Source organism: Anomaloglossus baeobatrachus, unplaced genomic scaffold, assembly GCF_048569485.1.
Source record: "Anomaloglossus baeobatrachus isolate aAnoBae1 unplaced genomic scaffold, aAnoBae1.hap1 Scaffold_414, whole genome shotgun sequence".
In the NCBI taxonomy this organism is placed as follows: Eukaryota; Metazoa; Chordata; class Amphibia; order Anura; family Aromobatidae; genus Anomaloglossus; species Anomaloglossus baeobatrachus.
The window spans coordinates 126,405-146,201 of NW_027443475.1; the positions used below are offsets into that span (position 1 = coordinate 126,405).

Genomic DNA, 19,797 nt, shown 5'->3' on the forward strand with positions numbered 1-19,797 from the left:
ATTTTTTCAACTCTTAAGGACATCAGTTTGGAAATACTGAGCTATTTTTTCCCTTGTAGGACGTTCATACTTGCGTTTTTTTCCCACGGTTTGAACTCAGTGGAAGTTTGCACTCGAGTTACCTTGCGGGACATGCGCACTGTCTTTGTTTCCCACGGTCTGAACTTATCTGACCTCTACATGTACGCTCCGTTGTAGGTCCTGCTCCGGAGCTTTTAGTATAACACAGACTCTGTTATACACTGCTATTCTCTTCCTTCATGTAGATCATACACCCCTTTTATTCTTACGGTTTTTAAATACAAACACTTTTCATTTTTGAATAAAAGTTTCTTTCATTAAAGATTTTTAACCATTTTTACTGTCTTTTAGTATAAACATAATGTCTTTGCGTACAGTACCATAATATATATATTTTTTTTTTTTTCTGACATAGCTTATCTTGATTGTATACATTTTTCAGCAAATACGATTTTTTTATTTAATTACCCACTTGTTATCACATATTTGTACATAGATTTACATTTTTACACGTATTACACATATTTTCTACACACATGGATGTATTCTCCATGTGGCGCCTATCACTTAGACGGCTCAAACCTCCAGTTAGTATTCTGTTTATTCCCGGAGTTCCAATTACTTTCTGGGCTTTTAGTAATAAAATCTAAAAACTAGCGATCACTATTTTTTCGTCTCTGTTTTTGCTTTTTTTCTCGTTTTTTCTTTCCTTTTTTCTTGGATATTCCCATGCTATCAGGAATAGCGTTTACCACTAAATGCTTGAATTGTAACAGATGGTTACTGCCTCAAAGGTTCGGGTCACTTTAATACACACACACACACACACACTTTGTTTTTTTATTTTTTATTTTTATTGTTCATTTTTTTCGTTATATATTTTCCTAAATTTCTTATCCTTAACACTTATGAACTATGTAATGATATGTTAATGTCATTTTTTTGCAATTTTGATATACTATTAAGAATTTGCTAAGTCATGTAGACAGAGGGATTGCCCGCTGATTTTTTTTTCTTGTAGTAGGCGGTTCTCTTGTACCAGATGTTTATATATGTCAGTTTGATCTAGGTTTTACTTCTGTTGATGTACTGGTCCTGAGGAAGAGGTTTTCACCTCAAAACGCATAGACCTATGGAATAAATAGATAGTTTATTATCATCAACATCTCTACATCTTCATTTTGGCTGATGCGCGGCTTTAACCCTTTCTCTACTCCATTTTGAATCTACAAAATTATTATCAGATAAAGAAATTACTCAAGATAGGAAAGCTGGTTATATTGCACCGATCACCTTTTCTACTAGGTATAGCCCTCAATATTCTAATATAGTAAAAATTATAAAAAAAATTGCCTATTCTAAATGAAAATAACATTCTTTCTAAGGTTATTAAATCTAAATCTATACGTTTTGTTTCTATGAGGGCAAAATCCATGGGGAATATACTCAGTCCTAGTAATGTTACACGTGAGACAGGGAAAAGTGAGAGTACGTGGTTAACATACAAAGGTTTTTTCAAATGTGGACATCACCCTTGCAAGGCATGTCAATATGTAGATAAAAGTAATCCGATGTTTTATTAGAAAACAAAATAAAAGTATCTCATAGACCGGCATCTAAATTGTAACAGCGAAGGGGTAATCTATCTTGTTGACTGTACTATCTGCATGAAACAATATGTAGGTTGTACGGGAGGACCGCTGAAGAACCGTATAAGACGTCACATGTCAGATGTGGGGAAGAAACTTATGTGCGGTTCTTCAGCAGTATCCAGGCATTTCACTACTATACACCAGGGTGATCTTAGAGGTTTCAGCTTTAAAGCAATTGAAAAGGTGAGTAAGCCCCCAAGGGGGGGGAGGGGAAGACTTTCATAGAAAATTATTAAACCGTGAGACATTCTGGATGTTTAAACTAGGCACAAGAGTGCCAGATGGTTTACACATCAGACAGGACATGATAATGCAATATAATTGAGTGATTGGAGCTATCTAATAGCAATTTTGTTTTTTCCCCATGCAGTTGAAGTTGCTAACAGAGAACAATAGCTGTATCACGCTGGGATAAAGGCTATGTGGATATTGCTAATATATAGTGTGGACAGGGAAAATTCCTTAAATTAATATTGTATATATGGTTAAAGAAAAATATAATCATCTCCATCATGGAAGTAAATTTTTGGAATTTTTTCATGATTTACCAATATGTGTGTCCTGCATTGGTTTTCTTCTATGGATAACTCCCCTCTGCTTTTCATACACACACATGCAATATAATTGAGTGATTGGGGCCGTCTAATAGCACCTTTCTTTTCCCATGCAGTTGAAGTTGCTAACAGAGAACAATAGCTGTATCACGCTGGGATAAAGGCTATGTGGATATTGCTGATATATGGTGCAGACCAGGGAAGATTCCTTAAGTTAATATTGTATATAGGGTTATAGACAAATGTAAATCATTCCCATCATAGAAGTTGACTTCTGGAATTTTTTCATGGTTTACCATTATCAGTATGGTCTATCATCTATCATGTTTGTTCATGTGAAAATGTTTTTATTTCTATTTTTTGTACGAGTATATAGGTGGTGTATGCTACCAATTCTGTCTTTGTAGGACATTTTATATGCATGCACCTGTGTTTCATTGGGTGTGGTAGCACTAAACCTGATGCATTATGGGGTTTTTAAGAGGTATTTAAAGCTGTCTGTTGTAAAAGTATCCATGAATAAGACATTATGACATATTTCTGTTGAAACGCTTTGGATGTAATGAACAACCTTTATCTGTTGGATACCTGTCTCCTGAAGAATTTTTATATGCACTAAATAAAGGTAAAGTTTTAAAGAAAAAAAGCCTGGATCTGCTGGATATTTATTTTCTATGAATTGTGCCTATCCTGACCTGGAATTTCCGTGCAGGATCAGTGTGGTCAAAGAGTCCTGAGTATACTGCAAGCAGTAGAGCCGGTTTTTTATGTGCATATATCAATGGAGGTTTCACCGTGCACCTGCATTCATCTTATATTGATGGAACAAGGCAAGTAATCTTTCACTCACAAGATGGACGACCACAGCAACAGGCTTGGATTATTGGCATCTATCTTTAATAGAGACACTCCAGATGGAAATTCCGGATCCACGGATAAAAGGTAAAAATGACATTTCTATATTATATAAAAATCTTGAAACACTTAAAAATGAAAGAAACCAGACTCTGGTGGAATTCTACAACCCTTCAATCATATGTTGATAGAAGCATGATCCCAAGGAGACTTCGTTTAAACAAAGTTGCTACCTCACAATACCCGGAGACATTCATACTGGAGTGGAATGATGTTTTGTCTTCATGCTCATATAAATTGATGAAACTCTTAATTAAATATGATAAAATGGAATTAAGTAAAATTGATACTGAGATATTGGATATTAAAAATAAAATAGAACTACATGATCAAACAGAAGAAATTAATAAGCTTAAAGAAAAAATGGACATTAATGTAAAAAAGCTTGAAGAAAAAATTGTGGACATAAAGAAATTTGAAAGAGACATTAAGGACTATGAGTTGAATAACGTTTATACTCGGAAAAAAATTCATACCAAAAAATCCATTCTTAAATATGGCAATCAAGAAAGAAGAAAAGTAAGCTTTTCAGATATCTCTTCGGTTTCATCAGGGGAACAACCTGAAGACAGCATGGATTCAAGAGAAAATACATGTGAAAAAAAATTCCCCCCCCGCTTTCCTCCAATTACCATTCAAAAAACACAGGAGGAGGGCGGGGAGGAAACATAGGAGTCACCAGGAGTTCGCCAAGACAAAAAAAGAATTGAATTGCCGTGTCATTATTCTGTCTGCACAGGTGTTAACAGCGGATCACATCGGAGTGCTGTCAAAGGGTCTAGGTTTTTCACCAATAAAAAAATTTGATTTATTTCAAACTATTTTAGATGTCAACAAATTGGCCAGAAACCTGACCCTGAGATGTCACTTCGATGTGGGGACTGAAACACCAAATATTGATACTGAAAAATGTTTGATATTCAAAAAAACGTGGAAATGTTTGAATTTAAAGATTTGTGTAACCTATCTACCCTAAGATCTTTACAATCTGAAAGCCTTGTAAATGATGTTGATTTGAAGAAATGCTTTTCTATTACAAACCCTTACTATTATCCATTGAAATAAAGACCAGCTATTTTGGATCAATTTCAAGATCTTATTGAAAAAGAATTATAGGTATTAGATCAAACCCATATACATGATAAACCTAACCTTACCAAATTAGAAAAAGTAGCCATTGAGGAATTAAAATCTAATAAAAATATTACAATAAAGAAAGCTGATAAGGGAGGCGGAATTGTAGTTTTAGATGTAGAATTGTACTTTAAAGCTGGTGTCACACTAAGCGACAGCGACAACGACGTCGCTGTTACGTCACCATTTTCGGTGACGTAACAGCGACCTTGTAAGTCGCTGTTATGATCGCTGCTTAGCTGTCAAACACAGCAGACGCAGCGATCATAACGTCGCTGTGCTACATGTGCAGAGAGCAGGGAGCCGCGCTTAGCGCTGGCTCCTTGCTCTCCTAGGTACAGTACACATCGGGTTAATTAACCCGATGTGTGCTGCAGCTACATGTCACAGTGCAGAGAGCAAGGAGCCGCGCGCACTGCTTAGCGCTGGCTCCTTGCTCTCCTTGCTACAGTATACATCGGGTTAATTACCCGATGTGTACTGCAGCCACATGTCACAGTGCAGGAGCCGGCACTGGCAGCAAGAGCGGAGGCTGGTAACCAGCGTAAACATCGGGTAACCAGGGAAAGGTCTTCCCTTGGTTACCCGATGTTTACAGCTTACCGCAGCTGCCAGTGCCGGCTCCTGATCGCTTCATTTCGTCGCTCTCTCGCTGTCACACACAGCGATGTGTGTGTCACAGCGGGAGAGCGACGACCAAAAAATGAAGCTGGACATTCAGCAACGACCGGCGACCTCACAGCAGGGGCCAGGTCGTTGCTGGATGTCACACACAGCGACAGCGACGGGACGTCGCTGCAACGTCACAGAAAATGGTGACGTAGCAGCGACGTCGTTGTCGTCGTCGTTATGTGTGACACCAGCTTAAGTGCAACAATGAAATTCTGAGGAATAGTGATATCTACCATTTGATAGAGGGAGATCCCACTATTAAATTTAAAGAAGAACTAGAAAATTTATTGCAAGAAGGTATTGACATGGGAGCTATAAATGAGAATATAAAAAAATATATTATGGTGGAACATCCGGTCATTCCGACCTATCATGCCATGCCCAAGATTCATAAAAACACATTTCCTCCTCCTTTTAGGCCAATTATTGCAGGGATAGGGTCGGTAAACGAAAAATTAGGATCATGGGTAGATCTATATCTTCAACCTTTTAGTATGTAGTATATATTAGGGACACAAAGTATTATGAAGGGATTTGATGGTTTTCTTTGGAAAGAGAACTATAGGTGGTTGGCGTGCGACATTGAGAGCCTGTACCGCTCTCTCCCACATACAATAATTATGGATAGCCTAGAAAATTTTTTGGATAAATATAGCTGTTATATTCAACCCATAAAAGATTTTTTGTATTTTTCGGTCAAATATTTATTGAAACACAATTATTTTCAGTTTGAGAAATATTATTTACAGAAACAAGGAGTAAGCATGGGAGGAAAATATTCACCCTCGTTAGCAAATATAGTGGTAGCAATGTGGGAAGAAAAATATATTTTTAATGAAAAAAATCTGTTTCGTGATAATATAATTTATGGGTGGTATATAGATGATATGATCTTTGTGGCAGGGAGGGGAAGAACAATGCAGGCTCTTCATGTCGTAAGTCAATAAGAATGAATTTAATTTAAAGTTTACCTATAATCTCCAGAAAAATATTAATTTTTTGGACATTACATTTATAGGCCATGATGAAGGGGGTGAGGTAGAGATTTGTCCTTATAGGAAACCTACAGATAGCAATTCAATATTGCATGGTAGCTCCTGTCATCCTGCCCATATTATACAGAACATCCCTATAGGCAAATTAATTAGCATAAAAAGGAACACCAGTGACAGTAAAAAATTTAGAATAGAGCAAGAAAAAGTATGTGATCGCCTTTCCCATAGGGGTTATCCTAAATGGACCATACATAAAGCTATTAACAAGGTCAAAGATATAAATAGGGATAAATTATTATCAGATAAAGAAATTACTCAAGATGGGAAAGCTGGTTATATTGCACCGATCACCTTTTCTACTAGGTATAGCCCTCAATATTCTAATATAGTAAAAATTCTAAAAAAATATTTGCCTATTCTAAATGAAAATAACATTCTTTCTAAGGTTATTAAATCTAACTCTATACGTTTTGTTTCTATGAGGGCAAAAACCTTGGGGAATATACTCAGTCCTAGTAATGTTACACGTGAGACAGGGAAAAGTGAGAGTACGTGGTTAACATACAAAGGTTTTTTCAAATGTGGACATCACCCTTGCAAGGCATGTCAATATGTAGATAAAAGTAATACGATGTTTTATTAGAAAAAGAAACAAAAGTATCTCATAGACCGGCATCTAAATTGTAACAGCGAAGGGGTAATCTATCTTGTTGACTGTACTATCTGCATGAAACAATATGTAGGTTGTACGGGAGGACCGCTGAAGAACCGTATAAGACGTCACGTGTCAGATGTGGGGAAGAAGCTTATGTGCGGTTCTTCAGCGGTGTCCAGGCATTTCACTACTATACACCAGGGTGATCTTAGAAGTTTCAGCTTTAAAGCAATTGAAAAGGTGAGTAAGCCCCCAAGGGGGGGGGGAGGGGAAGACTTTCATAGAAAATTATTAAACCGTGAGACATTCTGGATGTTTAAACTAGGCACAAGAGTGCCAGATGGTTTAAACATCAGACAGGACATGATAATGCAATACAATTGAGTGATTGGAGCTATCTAATACCAATTTTTTTTTTTTCCCCATGCAGTTGAAGTTGCTAACAGAGAACAATAGCTGTATCACGCTGGGATAAAGGCTATGTGGATATTGCTAATATATGGTGCAGACCAGGGAAGATTCCTTAAGTTAATATTGTATATAGGGTTATAGAAAAATGTAATCATTCCCATCATAGAAGTTGGCTTCTGGAATTTTTTCATGGTTTACCATTATCAGTATCCTGCCCTTTATGTGTGTGTTATGAAATCATGCTATATTGATAAGAGAGAAAATATACATGGAATTACACCAGGGATTAATTGAAGTGGTCTATCATGTTTGTTCATGTGAAAATGTTTTTATTGCTATTTTTTGTACGAGTATATAGGTGGTGTATGCTACCAATTCTGTCTTTGTAGGACATTTTATATGCATGCACCTGTGTTTCATTGGGTGTGGTAGCACTAAACCTGATGCGTTATGGGGTTTTTAAGAGGTATTTAAAGCTGTCTGTTGTAAAAGTATCCATGAATAAGACATTATGACATATTTCTGTTGAAACGCGTTGGATGTAATGAACAACCTTTATCTGTTTAATACCTGTCTCCTGAAGAATTTTTATATGCACTAAATAAAGGTAAAGTTTTAAAGAAAAAAAGCCTGGATCCGCTGGATATTTATTTTCTACGAATCCCGAGTTAAAGAAACAGTAAGTGAGATATTTTGACGGGTTTTTTTTTTTTAGAGATCCAAGGTAGTGAGGTTAAAGAGACTGGTGACATGTCTTTCTCAAGGGAGACCCACTCCTTTCCAGCTTCCCCATGGAACCAGTCTACAATCCTTATCAATACTGCCGCTCTGTGATAGCCTTGAAAATCCGGGAGACCCGTCCCCCCTTTACTTTTATGTCTACATAAAAACCTACGGGCCAATCGTGGTCTCTTTTTGCCCCCAGACAAAGCTGGAACATACTGTATTGAGTTGTTTAAAAAAATTGTTTGGTATTTTTATTGGGACCGCCTGGAAAATATAAAGCAGCTTCGGGAGGATATCCATCTTAATTGCATTAACCCCTTCAGCCCCAAGCCTATTTTGACCCTAAAGACCAGGCTATTTTTTGCAATTTTGACCAGTGTCACTTTATGAGGTTATAACTCTGGAACGCTTCAACGGATCCCGATGATTCTGAGACTGTTTTTTTGTGACATATTGGGCTTCATGTTAGTGGTAAATTTAGGCCGATATTTTTTGCGTTTCTTTGTTAAAAAAAATGGAAATTTCGCAAAAATTTTTAAAATTTTGTAATTTTCAAAGTTTGAATTTTTATGCTCTAAAACCAACGAGACATATGACACAAAATAATTCATAAATAACATTTCCCACATGTCTACTTTACCTCAGAACAATTTTGGGGAAAAAAAAAAAATTAAGGAAGTTATAGGGGTTCAAAGTTTATGAGCAATTTCTCATTTTTACAACAAAATTTACAAAGCCACTTTTTTTTAGGGACCACATCACATTTGAAGCGATTTAGAAGGTCTACATGACACAAAACACCCAAAAGTGACACCATTCCAAAAACGGCACCCCTCAGGCTACTCAAAACCACATTCAAAAAGGTTATTAACCCTTCTGGTGCTTCACAGTAACTAAAGCAATGTGGAAGGAAAAAATGAACATTTTACTTTTTGCAACAAAAATGTTAATTTAGCCTCAAATATTGCATTTCACAAGGGTAGCAGGATTAAATGAACCCCCAAAATTTGTTGGGCAATTTCTTCTGAGCACGCAGATACCTCTTATGTGGCGAAAAACCACTGTTTGGGTATATGGCAAGACTCGGAAGGGAAGGAGCGTCATTTGACTTTTTGAACAGAAAATTAGCTGGAATAGTTAGCCGCACCATGTTGCGTTTGGAGAGCCCCTGAGGTGCCGAAACAGTGGAGCTCCCCCACATGTGACCCCATTTTGGAAACTAGACCCCTCATGGAATTTATCTATATGTTTATTGAGCACTTTGATCCTCTGGGGGATTCACAAAAGTTAATAGAGTTGAGCCGTAAAAATAAAAAAAAAATTTTTTTACCACAAAATTGTTACTTCAACCAGGTAGCTTTTTTTTCACAAGGGTATCAGGAAAAATTGCACCATAAAATGTATGAGTACACAGATACCTCATATGTGGTGGAAATCAAATGTTTGGGCGCACAGCAGGGCTCAGAATGCAAGGAGCGTCATTTGACGTTTCAAACGCAAAATTGTCTGGGATAATTAGCGTATTCCATGTTGTGTTTGGAGACCCCCTGAGGTTCCGAAACAGTGCAGGTCCCCCACATGTGACCCCATTTTGTAAACTAGACCCCCCATGGTATAGAAAAAAAAAACCAGGGCGCACGCACGAATGTTCTGCAAAAAAGGGGGGGGGGAACTAGGTGGGATGGAAAAAAGAAGTCCTGTCCAAAGTCGAGTACGACTGCAGGACGATTGCTGATCAGGTACCTAATTGTTAAAGTTTTTTTTTTTTTTTTTTTTGGGTGCACAAAAAAAGAAAAAAAACTAGAGCAACAATTACGTACCTGATCAGCCAATCACGTAGCTGATCAGCACTTGGCGACAAGCAGGTGGGGGAGGAGGGGGGAGTGGGAGATGCGATTGGGGATAGTTAGAAAAGAGCCACGAACAATACTTATAGGATGGATCAGAACAGCGGCAGATGGGGGTGCAGTGGCATATAAAGGGAGCATCTGTGATTGTGAGACGGAGGCGGCTGGGATAGGGTGGAGGCGGCTGGGATAGGATGGGAGAGGATGCAGTGGATGCAGGAGCGGCAGAGGATGGGGTGAGGGGGGATGGGGGGATGAGAGGGAAGGGAGTGGGAGGTGAGATTGGGGATAGTTACCTTACAGGATGGATCTAGGCAGCATGATCACAGGAGATGAAGGAGGCAGCAGATCGGGGAGGGTGAGAGGTGGGAGAGGGAGCGCAGCGCAGATCACGGGGGAGACAGGTGAGCAGAGCACAGATCATGGGGGTGAGAGGTGAGGGAGCACAGATCACGGGGGTGAGAGGTGGCGGGAGAGCGGACAGCAGATCACGGGATGACAGGTGAGGGAGCGCACATCACGGGGGTGACAGGGGAGGGAGCGCACATCACGGGGGTGACAGGGGAGGGAGCGCACATCACAGGGGTGACGGGAGGGAGCGCACATCACGGGGGTGACAGGGGAGGGAGCGCACATCACGGGGGTGACAGGGGAGGGGGCGGGTAGCCGATCACGGGGGTGAGAGGTGGGGGGGAGTGGGCAGCACATCACGGAGGGGAGGGGTCGCCAGCCGATCACGGAGGGGAGGGGGCGCGCAGCGCATAACGGAGGAGATGGGGCGCGCAGCGCATAACGGAGGAGGGGGGGGCGCGCAACCGATCACGAGGGGGAGGGGCCGGGCAGCAGATCGGGGAGAGTGGTGACACTGGCAGACGGAGGAGGGCAGCGGCGTATCGGGAGGGGTGGGGGTGCGGGCAGCAGATCACGAGGGGTGGGGGTGTGTTACACCTCGTGGCTCTCCTGTTGCAAGGAATGTGGTGGTCCCCCATTCTTTGTCTGCCGCGAGCCCTCCTGCTCAGCAGCACCAAAGGTCTGGGAGACTGCGCAGTCTGCAGGAGCTGCCTCCTTGGAGACGCAGCAGAAGGGTGACACCTAGTGGTTCTCCCCTTGCAAGGAATGGAGTGGTCTCCCATCCCTTGTCTGCCACGAGCCCTCCTGCTCAGCATCACAGAGGGTCGGGGAGGTTGCGCAGTGTGCAAAGGATGGATACTCAGGGAAGCAGCAAGACTTCCCTTATCTCTGCACATTGTGAAACCGAGGATCCCACCTTTATGACCCAGAGGCAGGAAGATGAGTATGTGCCCCACGTGACGTCTTCTGATTTGCTCACTGATATCACACGGCCCGATAACTAGGCTGGTGGTGTGCTGAATCTTGACTGGCCGGGCCAAGACGTCACGAATCCTGATTGGGTCACGTCCATCTCGCGCCCGCCCTTGGGTGGAACTACACCTCCTTAAAAGCTCCCCCTGCCATCATGGCGGCGCGCGACCGTCCTTCTATGTTTGGATGTCTGGCAGCGTGCTGCCACGCCACTGCTCAGGCATTATTGTCTTTTGTGGGCTTTGCCTTTGCTGCTCAGGCAGCACCTGGTTTGCAGGCCGTGTTCCTGCCTTGCTGCTCCGGCAGTATCTCCTTTAACAGGCCGTGTTCCTGTCCCAGGTGAGCTCCTCAAGTCTCCACTGGACTCACCTGGTTATTGAAAGCACACGTGCGTGGGCACCTCTGTGCTACCCTCGTGCCATATCCTGTGACTCCCGCTGGCACACGTGCGTAAGCACCTCTGTGCGTCCCCGTGCAACAGGTACACCGAGCCGTGAGATCCGTGCCATACAACCCTCACGGGTTAGGGCAGATCGGTGTACATAGATCGTCTGTGACATTCCAGACGATCACTAGTAGCAACCCGCTCACTCTTTCCTGACCATAGCAGCGGTCCCTTACACCGCACAGTGGACCTTGACCGGCGGAAGCTGTCCATTTCCCATCTTGGCACGCTTCCCCGGGTCCCCCTCGTAACAGGGGTGCGGACAGCAGATCGGGGAGACAGGTGGCAGATCGCAGAGAGCAGCGGCGGATCGGGAGGCTTTTTGCCGGTTTCATACAGTGCAATGGCAGCGCGGCAACTTCCGGGTCCCATGCTCCGGTCACATAACAGCATGGGACCGGAGCTTGTCGCCCTGCCATTGCACTGTATACACTCACAGTGCTGGCGTGCTGCAGGGACGACAAGTGACGGTGACGGGGCGGTCACCGGCAACAGGTCCACGGTGATTGGAGAGATCCTTCACAAGGCCAATCTCTCCTATCAGAGCTGCTGGAACTGGGGGAGGGTGATCCAGTGAGGTCACTCAGCTCCAGCCAATGGCCAGTGCTACAGCTGCACTGGTCAGGGCTGGATTTCAATGTTTCAGTCATTTTAAATGGCTGGAACATTACAGTGGCTGTGCTTGGTTGAGCGGCGTTCGTCAGCCAATCACAGCCTCCGTAGGTCCAGGGAGGAGGCACCACCCCTCCTGAGGTCAGGTACAGGTCCCCTTCTCCCCAAATCTGCAGTTTATGTTAACCGATCGGAGTCACGGGAGGCTCCGGTACCGCGATTACGCCATGACTGAAAGATCCGTCCTTGGTCGTGAAGGGGTTAATCTTCCCGAACCACGATAATTTCGCCCCTTTCTACCTCTGGATGTCAGTCATAATTTTGTCAAGGATCGGTTTGTAGTTCAGTCAGAAGAGTTGTGTGGGGTCTGCTGTCAATCGTACCCCTAAATACTGCATTGAAGTAGAGCACCACTTAAAAGGAAACACTTTTTGTAGAGCAATCTGTTCCAAGGATGCTAAATTGATATTTAAAATTTCAGATTTCGTTAGGTTAACTTTAAAATTGCTCACGTCACTGTACATGTCGAACTCCCTCAGGATCGCTGGCATAGACACTCTTGGATTTGTGACATACAATAATAAGTCATCTGCGTATAGTAACAACTTATAGCTGTGCTGACCGACAGATGCCCCCAATGTCAGGATTATTTCTCAAGGCTACCGCTAAATTCTCCATCACTATAGCGTACAGTAATGGGGACAAGGGGCATCCCTGTCTGGTCCCATTTGCGATCCCGAAGGGGCTCGAGTGCATCCCGTTACATCTAACCCTTGCTGATGGGTTCTGATATAGAGCCATTATTTTATCAAGCAGCTTTGGGCCAATATTAATCTGCTTTAGGGCGCTCTGTAGAAAAGACCAACTCACACGGTCGAATGCTTTTTCAGCATCGATAGATAAAATGCATGAAGGTATTTGTTTAGATTTAACATGAGACATAAGCAAAAGGGTTTTTATAGTATTGTCTCTGGCCTCTCTTGTTGGAAGAAAACCTACTTGGTCTTTGTGAATCAAGTATGGCAAATGACTAGCTAATCTTAATGCTATAATTTTGGAAAACAATTTTATATCCAGGTTAAAGAAATAGGTCTATAGCTGGGGCATAAGTTTGGGTCCTTCCCCAGTTTAGGAATAAAGGCCCAGTCACACTAAACAACTTACCAGCGATCCCAACAACGATCAAACCTGATAGGGATCGCTGGTAAGTTGCTAGGAGGTTGCTGGTGAGATGTCACACTGCGACGCTCCAGCGATCCCACCAGCAACCTGACCTGGCAGGGATCGCTGGAGCGTGGCTACACGAGTTGCTGGTGAGATCACCAGCAACCAGTGACCAGCCCCCAGCGCCGCGTGGAAGATGCTGCGCTTGGTAGCTAAGGTAAATATCGGGTAAACAACCCGATATTTACCTTGGTTACCAGTGCACGCAGCTACACGTGCAAAGAGCAGGGAGCAGCACACACCGCTTAGCTCTGGCTCCCTGCTCTCCTAGTTACAGCACACATCTGGTTAATTACCCGATGTGTGCTGCAGCTACATGTGCACAGAGCAGCGCACAATGCTTAGCGCTGGCTCCTTGCTCTCCTAGTTACAGCACACATGGGGTTAATTACCTGATGTGTGCTGTAGCTACATGTGCACAGAGCAGGGAGCAGCGCACACTGCTTAGCGCTGGCTCCTTGCTCTCCTAGTTACAGCACACATGGGGTTAATTACCTGATGTGTGCTGTAGCTACATGTGCAAGAAGCAGGAGCCGGCACTGACAGTGAGAGCGGCAGAGGCTGGTAACGAAGGTAAATATCGGGTAACCAAGGACAGGGCTTCTTGGTTACCCGATGTTTACATTGGTTACCAGCCTCCGCAGGAGCCGGCTCCTGCTGCCTGCACATTTAGTTGATGCTGTCTCGCTGTCACACACAGCGATCTGTGCTTCACAGCGGGACAGCAACAACTAAAAAATGGCCCAGGACATTCAGCAACAACCAACGACCTCACAGCAGGGGCCAGGTTGTTGCTGGATGTCACACACAGCGACATCACTAGCAACATCGCTGCTACGTCACAAAAGTTGTTCGTTAGCAGCGATGTTGCTAGCGATGTTGCTTAGTGTGACGGGGCCTTAAGGGATATGTGTGCTTCTAATGTTTGTTTGGGGAACGTACAAGTTGAAGAGACCTCATTAAACACTTTAACCAGGAAGGGTGCCAAGGTCGGGGACAGGTGTTTATAAAATTTGACCGAGAACCCATCTGGGCCTGGTCATTTGTTCAGTGGAGCCAATGAGATTGCCTCATTTACTTCTTCTAATGTTATCGGTTGGTCCAATTCGTCACTACAGTCATGGCCAAAAGTTTTGAGAATGACACCAAAATTATATTTTCACATGAACTGTTGCCCTCTGGTTTTTAATTGTGTTTGTCTGATGTTTACATCACCTACAGAAATATAATTGCAATCATATTATGAGTACCAAAAGGTTATATTGACAGAATGAGTTAATGCAGCAAGTCAATATTTGCAGTGTTGACCCTTCTTCGGGACCTCTGCAATTCTCCCTGGCATGCTCTCAATCAACTTCTGGACCAAATCCTGACTGATAGCTGTCCATTCTTGCATAAGCAATGCTTGCATTTTGCCAGAATTTGTTGGTTTTTGTTTGTCCACCCGTCTCTTGATGATTGCCCACAAGTTCTCAATGGGATTAAGATCTGGGGAGTTTCCAGGCCATGGACCCAAAATCTCTATGTTTTGTTCCATGAGCCATTTAGTAATCACCTTTGCTTTAAGGCAAGGTGCTCTATCATGCTGGAAAAGGCATTGTTGGGCGCCAAACTGCTCTTGGACAGTTGGGAGAAGTTGCTCTTGGAGGACATTCTGGTACCATTCTTTATTCATGGCTGTGTTTTTAGGCAAGACTGTGAGTGAGCCAATTCCCTTGGCTGAGAAGCAACCCCACACATGAATCGTTTCAGGATGCTTAACAGTTGGCATGAGACAAGACTGGTGGTAGCGCTCACCTCTTCTTCTAATAAGCTGTTTTCCAGATGTCCCAAACAATCGAAAAGGGGATTCATCTGAGAAAATGACTTTACCCCAGTCCTCAGCAGTCCACTCCCTGTACCTTTTGCAGAATATCAGTCGGTCCCTGATGTTTTTTCTGGAGAGAAGTGGCTTCTTTGCTGCCCTCCTTGAAACCAGGCCTTGCTCAAAGAGTCTCCGCCTCACAGTGCGTGAAGAAGCACTCACACCAGCCTGCTGCCATTGCTGAGCTAGCTCGGCACTGCTGGTAGTCTGACCCACAGCTGAAACAGTTTTAAGATACGGTCCTGGCGTTTGCTGGTCCTTCTTGGGCGCCCTGGAGACTTTTTTGGCAACAATGGAAGCTCTCTCCTTGAAGTTCTTGATGATGCGATAGATTGGTGACTGAGGTGCAATCTTTGTAGTTGCGATACTCTTCCCTGTTAGGCCATTTTTGTGCAGAGCAATGATGGCTGAACGTGTTTCTTTAGAGATAACCATGGTTAACTGAAGAGAAACAAATGATACCAAGCACCAGCCTCCTTTTAAAGTGTCCAGTGGTGTCATTCTTAATCATGACTGATTGATCGCCAGCCCTGTCCTCATCAACACCCACACCTGTGTTAATGGAACAATCACTAAAACAATGTTAGCTGCTCCTTTTAAGGCAGGAATGCAATTATGTTGAAATGTGTTTTGGGGGTTAAAGTTAATTTTCTTAGCCTATATTGACTTTGCAAGTAATTGCTGTTAACCTAAATCACTCTTTATGACATTCTGGAGTATATGCAGATTGCCATTAGAAAAACTTAAGCAGTAGACTTTGTAAAAATTAATATTTGTAGCATTCTCAAAACTTTTGGGCATGACTGTTGTCTCCTCCGATAGCTGAGGTAACGCTGTTTTGTGAATATTTTGATTAATTTTCAACTGCTGTCGTGCTGGAGACATATCTGCATATTTACCTTTGATATTGTAAAGAGATTCATAATATTCTTTAAATGCCTGAGCTATTTTACCCGATTCATGAACTTCATTCCCTCCAGTGTTTCTAATCTTTGGGATGTAGGTGTTAGGTGCCCTTGGATGTAAGTGTCTTGCCATGGGTCCCCCGCATTTGTCTGCGAACTCATAGAAAAAGCCCTGCATTTTTTCCCAGGCTGAAATATATCTTTGGTCAATGAGTTGCTTTAGATCTTCTCTAATTTTACTCAATGTAGCCAAAACATCATTCGTTGGATTGCGTTTATGTAACCCTTCAAGCTCCTTCAAGGAAATATGTGCAGATCTTTCTTTTTTTAGTCTGGTTCCTTCTCTTTTGAAAATACCTCTGATCACATATTTCAGGGCTTCCCACTGGGTAGGACGTGAAGTTTCATCATGCTCATGGATAAGTAAGAACTCCTCAATCGTTTGTTTAATTGCAATTACCGTGGGTTCATTTTGTAAAAGATTGGTATTCAGGCGCCAGTTCCAGGCCTTGGCACCATGACCGGGTGGTTGGAAAGACAAAGATTGGGGCATGATCCGACCAGGTCATGGTGCCAATGAAAGTGGTTGGGTTCCATCCGAGATGATGAGAGATGAGGAAATTATCAATTCTGCTATATGTGTTATGGATGGGTGAATAGTAAGTGTAATTTCTCTCCTTCAGGTGAAGGACTCGCCAAATGTCAACTACTTGTAACCGGGTCAAGTGGGATTTCAAAGCGGATAGTTGCGAGGGGGGAATTGCTGACTTACCAGAGGAAGAATCCATCTCCTTATCCATGACCAAGTTGAAGTCTCCTCCCTATATTAAGAATCGTTCCAAAAAGCTTTCCAGTCGACGCAGATATCTCCGGCAAGACTTAACCTGTTCTTTGTTCGGGAGATATGTTAGCAAAAGTATAAGTCTGACCCTCCACTGACATTTTTAAAAACACAAACCGTCCCTGCTCATCCAGGTCTATTCCTAGCACATTTTGTTGCAAATTCTTATGCACCGCTATGCTCACCCCTTTAGATCTGGAGTCGGGGTTGGAGCTATGGTACCACTACGTAAAGTATTTGTTTTTCACCTCTGGAAAGTGTTGGCTTTTAAAATGTGTTTCCTGAATAAATAACACCTGTACCCCCATCTTGTGCATGCCATATAATATTTCTGCACGTTTCTGAGGGGTATTTAAACCCTTAACATTGAGCGTGGCCACCATAATTGCTGACATGTTGATTTTTTATTCCTCCTCACGGAAGGGACCTGTTGGGTAGGATAGGGAGAGGACACTGGGAAGTAGAGAAAGGTACGCACAAGAGGTACGATAAGAAAAAAGCTGAAAAAGAAAGGTACCACAAAAAAAGACTAGAATAGCAAGCCTATAAAAAGAATAGGAAAACTCCTTAACACTATGTCAAGGAGACGTTTTATGGAGAATCCAACCCACTTGCGTGGGGTAGATGATCCACTACTTGCTGAAAAACAAGTTTAGTAAGTGGGGGGTGTCTTTTAATAACTAGAACACCCACAGGGGATCCCCTACAATATCACATAACGTACTGTATAAACACACAGAAAAGGACACGTAATGACTCATAACCTATCCCCTCTCTGAAACCATTATTTTATGTCATGAATGAAACATCCTGTTAGGAAGTCCAACTAGTTAAGTAAGTATCTTGGGGATAAAACAATCGCAACATTTTAGTTTTCATAAAGGGAAACGCCGGGTGACCCTAGATCCATCCCAACCCTCATCCCCCACCATATGCCGTCCTCCAACGCCCAACCCTCAAAGGAGAGGGGAGGGTCAGAGGGGCCACCGGGAGAAGGAGAGGGGGAATAAAAAAAACGGCGCAAAGGGTCTGCTGACGTGATCTCCTGCATTATTGGCTTCAATAGGCAAGGACTGCCCCATATTTTGTTCTTCCCTCTGTGCAGTTGCTGGAATGTTAGATTGGGCTGCAGCCGCCATTTTGTGATCCGCAGCTTTAAGATGGGTGTTTCCTTCTTTAAAAAATGTCTTGATGCTCTCCTGGGAGCCTGTGCTCTGGGTCTCTCTTGGGGCTGGGGATGGTGCCAGTGAGAGTTTTCTACCTCTCTTCACCATGGGGAAAGTAATAAATTCAATCCAGGCGTATTAGGGCAAGTTCACACAGTGCGTTTTTCGCTGCATTTTTGCGCGTTTTTGGCCTCAAAACTGCATGACTTTGCTGCCCCAGCAAAGTCTATAAGTTTTCATTTTTGCTGTCCGCACACAACTTTTTTTTTTAAGCTGCGTTTTTGATTTAAAAAAAAAAATGGACATGTCAGTTCTTTTCTGCGTTTTTCTGCATTTTCCCCCCATGCAATGCATTGGAAAAACGCAGAAAAATGCAGAGATCAAAAACGCAGCAAAACGCAGCCAAAAACGCACCAAATCGCGGTAAAAACACATGCGTTTTTTGCCGCTTTTTTTGCTGCGCAAAAAACCGCAGTGTGTGCACATAGCCTTATGGTGTATAGTAGCGGGGTCAGAGTAATCAGATTCTTCCACACGTCTGTGAGGAGTCAGCCTCAGCGCTCCAGGATGCCGGGGGCTAATTAGTGTTATCTCTTCACTCTGAACAATGCAAATATTTCCTCATGACAGCTACACTTAAGGGGTGCTTCACACACAGCGAGATCGCTACTGAGATCGCTGCTGAGTCACGGTTTTTGTGACCTCATTAGCGATCTCGCTGTGTGTGACACTGAGCAGCGATCTGGCCCCTGCTGCGAGATCGCTGCTCGTTACACACAGCCCTGATTCGTTTTTTTATTGTTGCTCTCCCGCTGATAAGCACACATCGCTGTGTGTGACAGCGAGAGAGCAACAATCCTGAATGTCCAGGGAGCAGGAGCCGGCGTCTGACAGCCTGCGGTAAGCTGTAACCAAGGTAAACATCGGGTAACCAAGGTGGTTACCCGATATTTACCTTCGTTACCAGCCTCCGCAGCTCTCACGCTGCCGATGCCAGCTCCTGCTCCCTGCACACACAGCTAAGCGGTGTGCACTGGTAACTAATGTAAACATCGGGTAACCATACCCGATGTTTACCTTAGTTACCAGTGTCCGCAGCTTCCAGACGCCGGCTCCGTGCAAGCGCAGCGTCGCTTGCACGTCGCTGCTGGCTGGGGGCTGGTCACTGGTCGCTGGTGAGATCTGCCTGTTTGACAGCTCACCAGCGACCATGTAGCGATGCAGCAGCGATCCTGACCAGGTCAGATCGCTGGTCGGATCGCTGCTGCATCGCTAAAGTGTGAGGCACCCTAAGGTCCAGTCACACTAAACAACTTACCAGCGATTCCAACAACGATAGGGATCGCTGGTAAGTTGCTAGGAGGTTGCTGGTGAGCTGTCACACTGCGACGCTCCAGCGATCCCACCAGCAACCTGACCTGGCAGGGATCACTGGAGTGTCGCTACACCAGTTGCTGGTGAGCTCACCAGCAACCAGTGACCAGCCCCCAGCGCCGCGTGGAAGATGCTGCGCTTGGTAACTAAGGTAAATATCGGGTAACCAACCCGATATTTACCTTGGTTACCAGCGCACGCAGCTACACGTGCAGAGAGCAGCGCACACTGAACGCTGGCTCCCTGCTCTCCTAGTTACAGCACACATCGGGTTAATTACCCGATGTGTGCTGCAGCTAAATGTGCACAGAGCAGGGAGCAGCGCACACCGGGTGCAGCTGCACAGGGTACATATATAGGGTATAGAGTACAGGGTGCAGCTGCACAGAGCAGTGAGCAGCGCACACCACTTAGCGCTGGCTCCTTGCTCTCCTAGTTACAGCACACATCGGGTTAATTAC

The 19,797-nt window shown here is 43.7% G+C and overlaps 1 protein-coding gene across 3 annotated transcripts in view; it reads right to left on the reverse strand.

Moving 5' to 3' along the window:
• Nucleotides 1–889: 889 nt before the first annotated feature.
• LOC142277928 (uncharacterized) overlaps nucleotides 890–19,797 on the reverse strand; it is a 154,413-nt gene continuing 135,505 nt past the window's right edge. For all 3 annotated transcript variants that reach the window (XR_012741010.1, XR_012741009.1, XR_012741008.1), the window contains one exon: nucleotides 890–1,151. The gene's annotated coding sequence lies outside the window, so the exon portion shown is untranslated. The remainder of the gene's footprint in view (nucleotides 1,152–19,797) is intronic.